A 14,625-nucleotide genomic window follows, 5' to 3' on the forward strand; every position below is an offset into this window, starting at 1 on the left:
AATGCAGACAAATGTCCGGCTCTCGAGTCCTTGCCGGGATGATGAGGCGCAGTACATATGTGAAACGGCAAAAGGGATGGCAACTCTCTGTTTCAGTAGCTGTACATGTATAAGCGAGTAAGAGAGAGAGAGAGAGAGAGCCATTTTTTAATATTAAGAGGCTTTGCGGATGATTTAAATAAGACGGCACTTGAGCGCGGGAGAGAAAGAAGTCACCCGTAAACGACAGGGGGGGAGGGGCGCACTTCAATTTATGGGCAAACGTCGGCGACAGCTTAATGTCTCCTCCTTTCCACCCATACATTTGTTTGCGCGCTCTCTGTCCATGTGAAGCGAGGAAAACGCAAGCGCGCAAGCGAATGGCACTTTGTTATATTCTTACGAGTCCCGCGGTGCAGCTTCGAGTTTTCGCGGGCACAATGCGAGCTGGATGATAATACATATATACTTACTTACTCTGCGGGGGATGAAAAGCGATGGCGAGCAGTTGTTGTCGATGCCCGTTCCCATCGGTAATCGATGGAAATTAATCATCGATGCGTCACGATAAAATAATATCATTTACTCCGGGTTGCTGTCAAATTAATCATATATTGCAACGACACAACAAACTTTATCGTAATTATATACACACGCTACGTTGTAACACCCGAAAGTACGTAGTATACAACCGACGATGATTTTAATTATATGTGATCCTATAGTACAAGGGTATATATACAGCAGCAGTAGGGAGTTTATTGCCCCCCAACAGTCGATGGCACAAATGAGGGAACGACTATTAATTTTCTCTATCAATTTCCACACGATTCATTATAATATTGGTACATACATTTCGATAATTCATCTCGCCCATCCCCATTTCCACTTCAGTCGTGACACGATGTAACGAGTGCACTTTCAACGAGGAATCGATCGCAAGCTCGTAGGGGAGGGAAAAATGCGTGAAAAAGTAAAAAAGGGGGAGGAGAGAGCCACGCGGAAGTGAAACAAAAGCGAAATAGTCGGACAAAGACCCGTGGAGAAACGCGCACCGGAAGAAAGAGAACGGATAGTAGGTTGGGGGGGGGGGACGGCAAAGATAGATGGAGCGATAACGCGAAGTAGGGGATGGGGGGCGTTAACGGAGCCCGGCACGGCCGTTGGATTGGATCCTCGGATATATTTACGTTATCGTCGCGGATATATCGCGCCGAGGCTCGTTCGCGCGGTTCTCCCTCGTCTCGCGGCGGGGAGGGAAAAAGTCCGATCGCTTCGCCGAGCAACTTTCCGACGCTATAAGTCACCTGGTGTCTACTGCAAACTTTCATTAGAGCCCCCCCCCCTCTCTCTCACCCAAAGTTCCAGTTTTCGAGACGCCGCAGCTTTGGGCGATACGCTTGCTTTTTCGGGTCCACCCTGCACTGGACAGAGTTTTCTTGACTCTCTCGGTTACCCTTTTTCTCCCCTCCTTCGGGTGTTATCCGATGAAAACCAGCTTCCCCGGACACGTGCTCTCTTCCTTATCGGCTCGACGGAAAATCATAAAAATCGATAGGTAAGTGCTCAATTAACACGCCCATCAGGAATCAAAACGGCGAGGCAGTAGAGGATGTATCCCGAGCTTTGGAAGCGACCGATAAGGTTTATCCCGTCGCCGGAGGCTGCCTATAAACCTCTGGATTTTTCTTCGCGACTCTCTTGGCAGCGGTGGTGGTGGTGGGGCTCGCGGAACAAATGGAAGGTCAGAGCACCGGGGGTTTGTTTTTTTAAATTTTTTTTCCCCATCCGTGCAGTAGATCTCCCGCGATTATCCGAGAGAAAAAAGCCGGAGCTCCGGAGGGAAGGCTCGTAAACTTTGTAATTGCGGTCTTACGTGAGAACAAGGACTGTGAACATCTTTGAGCTTTTTTTTTTTTTTTTGGGGAGATTTTTCATAGCGTTTCGGCCAAACGAAACTTCGATGATGTTGGGGTTTTTTTTTTTTTATTAAATCTTGGCAAAGGTAAAACACACACTCTTCGAGACGCTTTTCGTGCAGCGGCAATTAAAGTTTTACGACTATCCGAAACCGTAAAGCGAGGCAGCCGCGCGTGCACGTCAGATACCGAGATTACAACTCTTGCCCCATCGGTCTTTCTTTCCTCCGTTCTTTCCTTTTATTTCCCATTCGTCGTTTCCCCGAAAAGAGCGCGCGTCCACCATCGGTCCACGGATCGTCATAAATCTGTCACTCGGGCGAAAATCACAAGAGGAGGACACTCAATATACTCTGGGGCAGCGAGTGACCGTCGCGCCGGCTCTGTGCAGGAGCGCGCGTATGTGGAGCACACTTGATCGATGAGTCGATTGTTGTCGGCTCGGCGGAGGGGGAGCTCACCCAGACGACAATCCACTTGAAAACGGCTCTCCCTTTCCCTCTTGCGCGGCCACAAAAATAGCAGCGCGCGCTATTAATAATCCCCCTTCTTCTCCCATTTTCTATCGCGACTTGCGACCCCTCACTGAACATTCGGGGATTAAAACACTTGCACACTCGGTGCCTGCAGTGTTGTCCACACGTATCTACGAAATAGATCTTTTCAAAAATGGTACACGACACGTTCCTCTTTTCTATTTTCTGTTATCCGAACAAATACGTATACCGATTAGAGTACTTTGATCTCCTTGGGGTTGAAAAAACTCGAGCTTTGGACTATAATATAGATATTACACCGAAATCACTGCTGTTTTTCGTAATTTTCCTCAATTTTGTTCTTTCTCGCGTAACAGCGGTTGCTGGCGTACCATTCCTCACGCGTGGATTTTAATATCAAAGTTCACCGCCAAATGTATATATGTATATAGACAGTCGGACCGATGGTCAAAGTTTTCGGGGGCACAAAAGTATAGCCAAGAGGGAAAGAGATTTATCGCATTCGGACTTGGTAATTCGGATGTTCATAACACAGAGGAAGAAACTAAAAACGCCATTGCTAAACGACACGGAGAAAAAGAGAGAGGGAGGGTGCCCGTTGTACTCGGAGAAGAGCATATATCTATATATTGTACACCACTTCTCGGGACTCGGGGCGAACTTTGAGTTCTCCCTGACGCGCCAGCCGCGCTTTTCCCTCATTGTTGATAATTGCACACCGCGCCTACTTGTTGAGCCGCGATAGACGTGCTTTTCCTCGCGAAACTCGGCTCGACGAGCCATTGTACACGTATACACTCTCTGCGAAATTAATAGCCTCGTCGTCGTCGTCGTTCCCTCCCCCTCCCCTTTCCTTCTTCAATTTACATTAGCTTCGGGATGATGGCGCTAATTTTCATTAAAATGTGCTCTTTCCCGATCTCAATTTGTCCGCGTAGTATTTTCGAGTCCCTCGAATCATCGTAGCGGCACGAAAGATAATATTTGACGTTCGGAGCCGAAAGGAAAGCAAGTTCGGCTCCGCATGTTATATAAGTATATGTACACAGACGGTGGGTATATATACACCCACACACTCGTGCAGACGCGGCCAGACGATCTCTCTCTCTCTCTCTCCTACCCCCCGCCCTCTCGATACGTATTATCTTATAGTGCTCGACTGGAAATCTAATGCAAACTACCGCGTCTGTCCGTCTGGCTGTTTTTTCCCCCCCAAAGCTTATACCGCCTTTTTCGTAATAGCTCTGTTTAGAAATACTTTGGTGGCCAGAGGATAGGAGGGGGGGGGAGAGGGAGAAAAGCAAACAGCAATCTTCGCGTGTGTGTATATTATGGACTATTTCTTATGGCCGCCTTTCGCGTGGAAGCTCAAAGAAAAACTATCGGCCCTCCCCTACGCGTCGTCCGAAAGAAATGAAAAGCCAATATTTCTGTGTGTTGACTAAATGCTCAAATCCTTATATCATGCCTATACGAATGATAAAATAAGAGAGACACATTTGTTTTTTTTTTTTTACAAATTTTACATCTCAATGCGTGTCAAGTTCAGTTGGGTGCGCCCCTATACTTATTAAAATAAAAGTGTCAATTTGCCCAATTTCTTAATGTTCGGGGAGAAGGAAGGAGCAGCACAAATTCCACCAAAGCGGATTTTTGTTTTCTTCAACTCTACATGGTTTAGAGATGACCTTGTAAGGGTGAGGGTGCAAGGGTTACGCGTACCCTCGTACACAGGTACAATTTGCTAATATTTGCTTGGGGTGCTGAGTCAAGCCGTGTACGCCTGTCAACGCAGCCTTCCCCCACTGGCTGGAAAATTACGACTGACGCGCGCACACTTGTATATGTACACCAAACAGAGACGAACGACATGCACAATAAGTGAGCACGCGAGCTTGCGAAGACTAATAGTCTCGACACCTCGGTTGGATTAACAATGGTATTGCGATTTTTCGTACCAATCATAGTGTATACGTAACCGTACGAGATAACATACTCTGTACTCGCATTGTACGATTGGTTTTTACAGATATACGCAAATGCATTGTACAATAATATGGTATACTGTAATAAAAGTTTAGAAAAATAAGGGTCGAGTTTGTCGGACGCGCGAAAGTGGTTGTACAACTTGCCGAGAATCGGCCGTTTTATGGGAGCGCATCTGGAAATTTTGCACATTTGTTTGCAATAACAACAGAAGGAGGAGGAGAAGAAGAAGCGAGAGAGAGGTCTCGCGCCGACAGCCGGACGAGAGATATCGCGTGTGGGGATCGTTTGGCTCGATTTAGGTATAAGGTAATGGCGCGCTTAGCGCAAACGCTATATATACATCGAGTTTCTTTGAGACGGGGGCTCGGTGGGCGTGAACGCGTGTCGTCTTGCGTTGGATAAACAAATAAATAAATCCATTGTGGATTTAATAGCGAGAGATCACGCGAAATGCACGCGTAGACTAAATAATTGTGTATTATACGTACACGCCCGTTTGTACATTGTTCCCCCCCCCCTTGGTTTACGTACCTACTTGGATCAAAATGGCACTTGTGTAACCAGTGCCATTTTTTTTATCCTACGTTTTTGTCTATTTTTTTTTTTTTTTTTCCATCATACGAAAAATGATGACTTTTCGCGGAAACATTTCTTGAACATCGTATTTGGTAAAACGACACAGGGACCGATGATTTTTCACATGGGACCGATAAAACGCGGAAACGAACTATTGACCGAACCTAAGGTACACTTACACTTCCAAAACGTATATACACACGAGGACCGGTAGACAACAAACGCACACACGGGCGTATAGGTATATAGACTTAAGCACGAGCGGCGCATCCGTGTATTAATAGAATCGAGTTTAAAGTGGCCTCGGCATCCCCTATATAGAGCCAATTAGCATAAAATCTCAAGCCGGCCAGCCAACATCAGCAGCAGCACCGGAATGCCGCTTACGAGCGGATAAGTCTCCAGAGTCTCTCTCCCTCCTCCCCCTGTATATACCACCCGAGAGAGCCACCACCTCCTCCCGTGTACTCCCCCTGCCGCCTCCGTTCGTGGGCTTGTGCGTTTTAATTCCGAATTATATTAAGCCGAGAGCAGAACAGACGCCGCATTTAAATGGACCTTAGTAGCAGCTCCCCCCTCCCCTGGCCCTTTCTCTGGTCGACAAACTGACCGCGATTTTGCTAATTTGTGTTGCGTCTCTGCATTAATTATCGCCCACGGCTTGCTATACACCTATACCTATACGTATGTATACTACAAGTATCCGTACAATGTAAGTATGAGTGGGTTGTACATTATCCGTGCGAAATGGATTACTTTCAATGTCACGTAGCTTTGGTCTTGCTTGCGGGAACGAGGTGCGTTTAGGTGGGGAAGGGGAGGGGTCTAGAGGTATTTGTTTGCTCGTGCACGGAAGTAAATAAAAAACAGTTCGATTGGTCATTGGTATAATTTTGTGGAATCTTATCAAGATGGACACTGCGCAAACAACGTCCTGCACGCGAGCGCGTACGGTGAAAAAATACAAAATTCGTGCTCGTTAACGGCCACTTGGCTGCGAAAATAAATCAAACGTCTTTTTCCCGAGAAATTCAGGATGGACGGGGACACCAATAACGAAGAGGGATGTCGCGAGCTGAGTGAAGAAAGAAAAAAAAAGAAGAGACAAGGCCGTCGTTTGCCCCTCTCGGCTCTCGAAAAATACATTCGACGTCTATACTCGAAAATAGACATTAAGTGACGGCTCAAAGTGGCTTCTAAATCTTCGACGCGCAACACCAGCCGCCATCGTAATCATCGCTCGCGCGCGCCGCTTGTATGTTATTCTCTCCAGCCAACAACCCTTCCGTCATTAGAATGTCCCTCTTTTTTCGGGTGATTCTCACCCCACCTCCCGGCATTGGTCGCTCGCTGACACGTGTACGCTCGTGGAATGGAAACAACTCGAGTCCACGCGTGCGCGTCCATTGGTATTGAAAATCAACTTTTCCCTCCCCTTGTCGTCAAAGTCGAAGAAATTCATTGAGCGTCACTATACGCGAGCAACTGCAAAGCCCGACGAGAATCCCCAAAGAGATTCTGGGAAAGATGTACGGGTGGGCGCGGAAGTGAAAATTAAGGGACGAAATGGAAAATGTAGCGGCGTTGGGGTGTATTTACGCGGAGTTGGCTGGAGTGTCGCCAAAAAAGCCCCCTCGGGCCGTCATTGCCTCGCCTCCCTTTGAACTCTCGTCTTCCTCCTTCACCCCGAAGCCAAGAGGGCGCTTGACACCGGATAGAAGGAGGAGGGAAATAAGAGACAGTAGTTCAAGTCGGCCTCGAGAGCGGCCCATCATCATCCCCCGGCTTGCTTCGGGCAACAGTGGCGCACTTGAATATTCCCTCTTGATCCCTCGAGGGGGGGGGGTAAATTGCGGTTGTCCCGCTTTTCACCGAGAACAACCCTTTTCCACCTGAAGCTCCTGCCACCACTCGAAAACCCTAATTGTAATCGCTTCTTATGCCCCCCCCCACCCCCAACTATTTTCCACGACAACACTCGATCGCGAAATCCCTTTGCCGCAACCTTGGAAAATACGAGACGATCGAGAGCTTTTAAAAACACCCGTCGCCGCGGCTAAATCTCTCTCTCGGGTTTATTTGCCCCGGCACTCGGGCACTCGTTCCCCGAGAGGGAGAAAAGTCGCCGCGGAGGCAAGAAATTAAAGAACCTGCGAGTAACGACCGCGCCGGCCACTTATCACCTGCCGATGCCAAGCTCAGGGTTCTTGCTCGCTTCCAAGGCCCATAAACACTCTTCTCCTCGCCAAGGGTGTACGAGGGTATTACTCTGTGTGTACGACGAACGCTGTATCAAGAGGCTCGAGGATTTTCTTTTTTTTTTTTTTTTTTTTTTTTTTTCATGTTTCTCTTTGCACTTTTTCGAGCCATTGTTTACTACCGTACAAGTGCGCGCGCGCGATGGAAAATCGTGTACCGGAAAGAGCAGTGGCCAATCGCTCATCTATACAGTTATAATGTACATATATATATATGTGTGTACGAGTATAGGTGGATGTATGTATATAACCCAGCGACATGTCCCAATAAATCCAGCACCCGTTCGCTCGGCTGAGCTCGCCCTTCTTCTTCCATGCGCGGCGGCAGGGAGATAACTTGATGCGACTATCTCGGCTTTCATTACTCTCCTCCCCCCGTTTTTTTTTTTTCCTCCCATCCTCTCGCGAGTGGAGCATGCAAAGTTCCTACGCCAAAAAGGTCGTGCCATGGATTTACGAGCGCGCGGCCCTTTCGAGAAAATAACAGGGCGGCTCCGGTCCACGTGTGCGTGCATTCGAACAGTCAAGATGAACTGGGACGCGGCGTGTTTGGGATTCAACGAGAGAGAGAGAGTGGTAGTACGGCACAGCTGTCGTTGGCTCGTGCAGTAGCATCATCCACCTTGCCACGCGACGGGGAGGAAAAACCGATGAAGTTACACAGAGAGCTCGGGCTAGTTTATTTTTGTCTTTTTTTTCCCTCTCTCTCCCCCGCACTTTCCCCATCGGCTGTTTTTGTTGACATCGTTGCTCTCGCTTGTTGTGACCAGTCTATTGATAGTTGGCGCGTGCGTGATACGGCCCGCTCGAGATTTGCCGAGCCGATACACCATGGGGGCAAAACTTTTTCACCCCCTTTCGTCCTGCATCGCATTTAGCTGTAAAATCTGCTAGTTTTTTTTACTGTTGCAATGTACACGTGTATACACGTTTGATAAGTCCTCACTTGTGGCAAAACGAGTGCAAGGTGGTGTCCCTATCTTCCAAACGAACTCGAGGAAAGAGCAACGGTGTACCCCCTATACTAATTAAATAATGAAAGAAGAAAACTCTATTATAACACGGCGCGAGCGTAACATCAAAGGAGCTTGCGAGAGACGAGGAAAAGGTACAGAGGTGCGGGTGACGAGTGTACCCATCGCGCTCATATACACACTACACCCACGTATGTATATACACGTACCACTATAGTTATACACTGCAGTGCACAGCGAGCTCGTCGGGGCATCACTGTTACGCAGAAACCGAGAAACGGACAGAGGACGCGGAGGAAAGGAAGAGAAACGGACAGGATGTGCCGTATATATATATACACATAGAGCGAGTACACATAATAATAGAAGGTGTATAGACGCGGTCGTGGCTCCCGTACCCTCCCTGCAGTGTGTATATAGCTCGCTCGGTATACTCGCCCATCCGCGTCACCTTGGCAACCGGCGCGTAAGACGCTTTTGATAAGGCATCCTCTCTCTCCCTCTCTGCACCGATACTCGTTATACCTGTACACGGCTAGCTCCCTCAGCGTGCACGGGATCCAAGGGTGTATAAAGCGCTGCTCTTCGCCATCTCCCTTGCAACTTTTGCGGATCCCTCCACCTCCTACCCAACCGATTTATTTTCCCCTTTAATTTCCACGCTGCGTTTTCACCGGTGCTATACGCGATGGTCGTTCTTTGCTCTTGAAAACAAATTAGTACGAATCAGTCGAGGATGAGGAGGGCGAAAAGAGAAGAGCTAAAAATGTTTCGCAACATCAGGGAGGGGAGGGGCCTACTATCGGGGTGTGCGGCAACAACGAGGTGGGATGAAATTTAAATACCAATTCCGCTCAAGGCCTTGCGTTGGGTTGGTTATACACACCCTGGCCCGCCCCTTGTACGTCAAAGAATTAAAATAAAGTCCGTAGAGAGAAATGAGAGCGAGCGCGTGTGCAGAAAAAGAAGAATTATATCAGAGGATGGAGGACTATACCTACTCCGTGTACCGGGACACATATATATATACGTACACCTCTGCCAGTTGGGTGGACGAGCGCGTTGGGAGGGCGAAAAGCTCGGGGCAAAGGATAATTTCCTTTCCCTCCCTCCCGCGGCTCTTCTCTTTCCCGGAGAACAAAGCCACGAGGTGGCCTTTCTTCCGATTCACTTCCCGGATGGATACGCAGCCGTGGCAGTGGTGCGTATAGCGCAAGAGCCACGGGGAAGGGAATTTTCTAATATAATATTGTACCGGCGGGCGCTACTGCTTTTCTCCGTCGCTCTCCTTTGAGCGCTACAGCTGTGATTCCGTCATTACAGGCACACACTGCGAGCAGTGCATGGAAGAAGAGGACAGGAGACACCGAGAATAATGACGTCTTTTTTTTCTTACATCCGAAACTTGCAGCTGCTCTCCGGAGCTCGACTCGTTCCACCAGTCCGTGATGTTTGTCACTTGGGTTGATTTTTTTTTTTTTTTTTATCTTCGCTCGCACCACTCCGGAGTCCCACCGAGACGCAATTTCGTGAAAACTAGTCCCTCCATTGTGCGCCGCCCACGCGCTCTCGAGCGAGGCCTGCCCGGCGGTTTCCTCACCGAAGCCCAAATAATCGCCGAGAATTCCACGTCGCGTCGCTCCCGCGTTGCAGTCGGTATATATATATATGTATATAGGCTGCAGTGGTGTACGCGCGGATGGTTACACATACGCGGCATACCGTTCACGGTCAGCCGGTCGTAAATCTCGCGCCTCGACGAATTAACGCCAACTGCAAGTACACACAACGAGCTCGTGTACGTGCAAAACGTCTCGGCTGCCATACTCGCGCTCCCTATCTCTCTTGCATACGTACGTGTGTGTGTTTGTATTAGGTATATTATATATGCCACGAGTGCGCAGTGGAAGAAAGAAGAATCTGTAATTTAAATGCTCCCTCGAGACTTGCGTTGTTAACTGATGCCTGTCAGTTGCCATAATAGACATCGAGGGATTTTTTTTTTTTTTTTTTTTTTTGCTTTTCCACTCCAACTTGATACGGCGCACCGTGTAACTCCGTGTGTGTACGTACAGGTGGTTGGTGTGATTACGAATGCATGTGATGCACGATGCTTGCGAGTCTTGCGAAATTACCACTCGAGATTTGAATGCTCGATTGCCCGGCCGTTAAACGTTCGCTGCTCTTTTGTTTAACAGCTACAACATTTTTTTTTTTTTTCTGTGTAGAATAAACCTTTTTTTTTATTATTCACTTTTATTCAAACGACAATTTGTTGAACAATGCTCCGTGTGACGCATGGTTTTTGTTGTTCACGACACTCGTGACGTCAAAACGAGGGGAGTGTAAAAAATCGTGAAAGTACGCTTTTTTAATAGAGTAAAAAAATGTAAAATAATTGTTTACCGCGTACGTGATTCTTAAAAGTGAGAGTTTATTTGTTTGAACGACACACGCCAACAGACACCCCACATTTATCAATCACGCTTGAGGTGTAACATTATTTTTTTATTGCAATTGTGATTTGCATTTACCTCCTAAACTAAAAGTTCATCGTTTGCAAAATTAAGTAGATACAGACGAGTAGGGTAGGACCGTCTCAGACGAGTCATCAATACAACTTGTTCTTTATTTGAAATCCAGAATTAGAAAAAACAAATTTACATCGTATTGCCATACCTACATGTAGTCAACATTGATATCGTAAAAAAATACTTTCAGATTATCTAGACGTGGGTCAAAAATACATTGCACGATTCCTGATTGTCCTACCAACCGAAAAATTAATAAAAAATAGAGATGTGATACCAAAAAAAAAACCCCCACATTTTTCCCTATCGAAAATTAAAAATTACAACAACAAAAGAAACACGCTCTCGCACGTATACGGCAGAGAGGAGGAACCAAATGCGTGTGGATAGTCGTGGAAACGAGACAGGCGGAGGGGGGCATCTCTCTCTCGTTAGTGGTAGATTGACCCAATTGCGAAAGGAAATGTCTGCAGCAGCGGCGACGGCGTGGCATATACGCACTACGGCCGGCGAGAGCATAATATACAGTCCGACGCGAAATCATCATTGTTCTGTGGTTTTGGTGCCCGTATCACGTACACATATTATATATACAAATGCACGTATGCGTATATGTATATACGGACATTTACGAGCATATACGAGTATAGTACGACGACGCGTGCTCTGGTAACCGCGTGGAAGGTCGCCAGTTTCCGAAATAACGACCAGCCGGTATATTATATACGGAGGAAGGCATGCAGCTGCCGCTTTACTATATACTGCGCTACAGCACCAGCACTGATTTTCCTCGTCTATTCCCGTCCATGTGTGTGTCGCGTATTTTCAAGCATACCTCGACCGCTGCTCCCGATCTCTTTTACGGGACGCGCATTCACGCGCACACACATCACCCCCCCCCCTCTTACCCCCTTTGCAATCCTGACTCTCTGATATAGGTATGCGCGTGTATTACGTATAGGTTGTACACCTGTCTCTCACTCGCTGCTTGGCCCGCAAGCTCGACTTGCGCGAGATGTAACCACGCACGCACGGCTGTATACGAGTTAAAAAAAAAAAAAAAAATGCGCACACCTCGATACCACGCAGATGCGTCTCGTAAAAGTGAATACTGAAAAAATACCTGATGCTCTTTGTTTTATTACTATTATCATTTTTTTTCTTCATTAGAGGGGTGAGTGTCTCGTCGATTGAGTAGCGGTGAAAAAAGTTGATTCATCATCGAAAAAGAAAGAAAAATTTATGATTTCTCCTTTCTTTCATCTCGTATAAGTATCGACTTACCTTTAGCAACAGATCACGGTCTCGCGCCGTTACCGATCTCCGAGAAAAAGTATGTAGATATCGCGTGGCGCATCGATGATAAAACAACAAAGATGAAAAATCATCACAAGCCTACAACGACGCGCACACCCAAGTGACCTCTTCCAGGGGACAAATCAATTGTAAGCCGTGTGTGGTGATAACACTCTCCACGCACTAAAAAAAACTATATACACCTTTGAGAGGGGGGAAAAAAAACCCACGAAATTCCAAAGCATCACCAACCCGGCACTCGGCCAACACTAGATTCCCGGTTACGTCATTGTACACGCGCACGCATCGTCTTCTTCTTCTTCTTTTTGGCAAGCCGATGAGCGAACTTTGCTCGAATAATCGCTTATACGCGGCAACGACCACGTGATCGTTGCTACCCTCTACACACGCGCAAACCATCGAGTAGCGCGTCACGGCGCACGATCATCATCATCGCCAACAGTACACGAGTGGTGAGACGCGTCATCGCACTGTCGTCGATGGAAAGAAAAAAAAAAAAAAAAAAAAAGGCAACGCACACCGAAATATAGATATCAAGTATAGGTATAATATACATTTACGCGAGAGACGAGCGGTGGCTTGGAAAGCCAGCATCTGACTCGTGCCGCGCTACACTGGCTCTCTTTCTTTCGAGTTGGAGAGAGGGAGATGATGGCAACGAAACGAGGGAGAGACGCGAACGCCTCCCGTTGCAAAACCCACCACCTGTAACATCGTGTGGCTAACATCAAAAGTTTTGTACTCCTTGTTTCGATCGATTAAAAAAAAAATTCACATTGCTACAATATGTTTGTGCTGTTTGTAAAATTGATTTTTTTTTCTCTCAATAACACGTTTTTTCATAACTTTTTAACAATTGTAGGGACAATACTTTGGAGCACGTGAGATGGTACGTATATCTCATAAGATTATCGTGGGAACATTTTCTACCTTCGATGGCACATATATATATAGACACAGATTGAGTATGGAAAAAAATCGGGTACGGAGGAAGTGGAAACTATTTCTAGAGGAACTCGACGGCGTCGCACCCCATTCATATAAGCAGCAAGAAAAAAAAATATTGACCTGCCACGCGTATTTGGGAATTACATTAACACTTTGTCACGGGAAACGATATGTCGTTGCTTCCGGAAAGGTATATCTTGTGTACACAAAGTGACGAGGGGACGAGCGAATGCGTCAATTTAACGATCGCTCTTTCGGACATCGTTATGTCGAACGCCTTGCCATTGCGTTACGAATTGAATCTTTTACGGGAATAAAAGTTGCTTCACGGCGAGTAGTTGTATAGAGTCTTTTTTTTTTTACTTTTAAATTGATGGATGCGGCTTCCTCTAAAAAAAAAAAAAATAAAAAAAAACAGTTTTAAACGAAGCACACACACGCGCGCGCTCTCTAAAAATAAACGGCGATAAATCATATTCCCTAAAGATTTCCAGACAACATAAATTGCAACAATAAATCACGGGATTTTCCGCTCTCGAGCGCTCGCGTTTTCATAAATTTGCAGATTTTTACTTTCTAATATGAATGTGAATCCTTAAACTCCGCATCGATCACCGTTCCCACGACGGGTATCTCGTCGCGCGGTGCAAATTATAAAATACACATATATATACATGTTTATGATGCACGAGCACCGCCACAGTAACGTCATCCCTCGTTAATTCAAAACTATATTTGTATTCGCAAAAATGAATAGTATTATAATACATCGGAATTAGGGGATGTATATATGCGCGTCAATTAACTCTGACCGAAAAAACTACAGCTGCAGAGTGTACATGAGAGGCGAGCGCAGCCAAAACTCGAGCGATCACTCTGGTATATGGGTATACTCCAAGAAAGAGACGACTGTCCTTTTGGTGGTGCGGTCCGCTGAAATTTCGCGTCCGATCTGCGGAGTGCGTCTACTCGCACGGGCCGTTTATTCTATACGGCGTTCGAGATATGGGCCGAGCGGGAGAGAATAATATATATATATATATATATATATATATATATATATATATATATATATATATATATATATATATATATATATATATATATATATATATATATATATACTTATATCTCGCTGGCACTGGCGCACTGGCTGTCACTCCAACCAAGAGCTCTTACCGCGTCTATCTTTTTTTTTGCCTCCGTCGCGTGAAGAGAAAAAAAAGGAATAGTATTCTTTCACGTGGATGGATTGATACATCCCAAGCAGTTTGATTGCTTTTTTTCTCACTCTTCGGTCCCAACAAATATGTGAATTTCTTATTTGTTGCTCTACTATCACGACTCACTGTGCCATATGATGGTAATTGGGTTTCAATATGCTCTATTTTTTTCCAATTTTTTTTTTTTACTCTGTACAGTTCGTCCATGTAGAGTAGACAGACGGGCTTGCAGCTGCAAGCAACGCTAGTACAAATTTTTTTAAATAAAATATAGCTTTGGAAAAACAACTTTGAGTATTTGAATTGGTATAAAGGCTAAATTACTGTTTTTCAATTGAGATTTCATAAAACATTTGTTTTTACTATTAAGGCCATGTTACATGTATCTACTGATCATCGATTGTTTTCTATATT

The sequence above is a fragment of the Copidosoma floridanum genome, unplaced genomic scaffold (genome assembly GCF_036245765.1).
Source record: "Copidosoma floridanum isolate Cflo_tuat_1 unplaced genomic scaffold, Cflo_Japanese_pri ptg000013l, whole genome shotgun sequence".
Lineage (NCBI taxonomy): Eukaryota > Metazoa > Arthropoda > Insecta > Hymenoptera > Encyrtidae > Copidosoma > Copidosoma floridanum.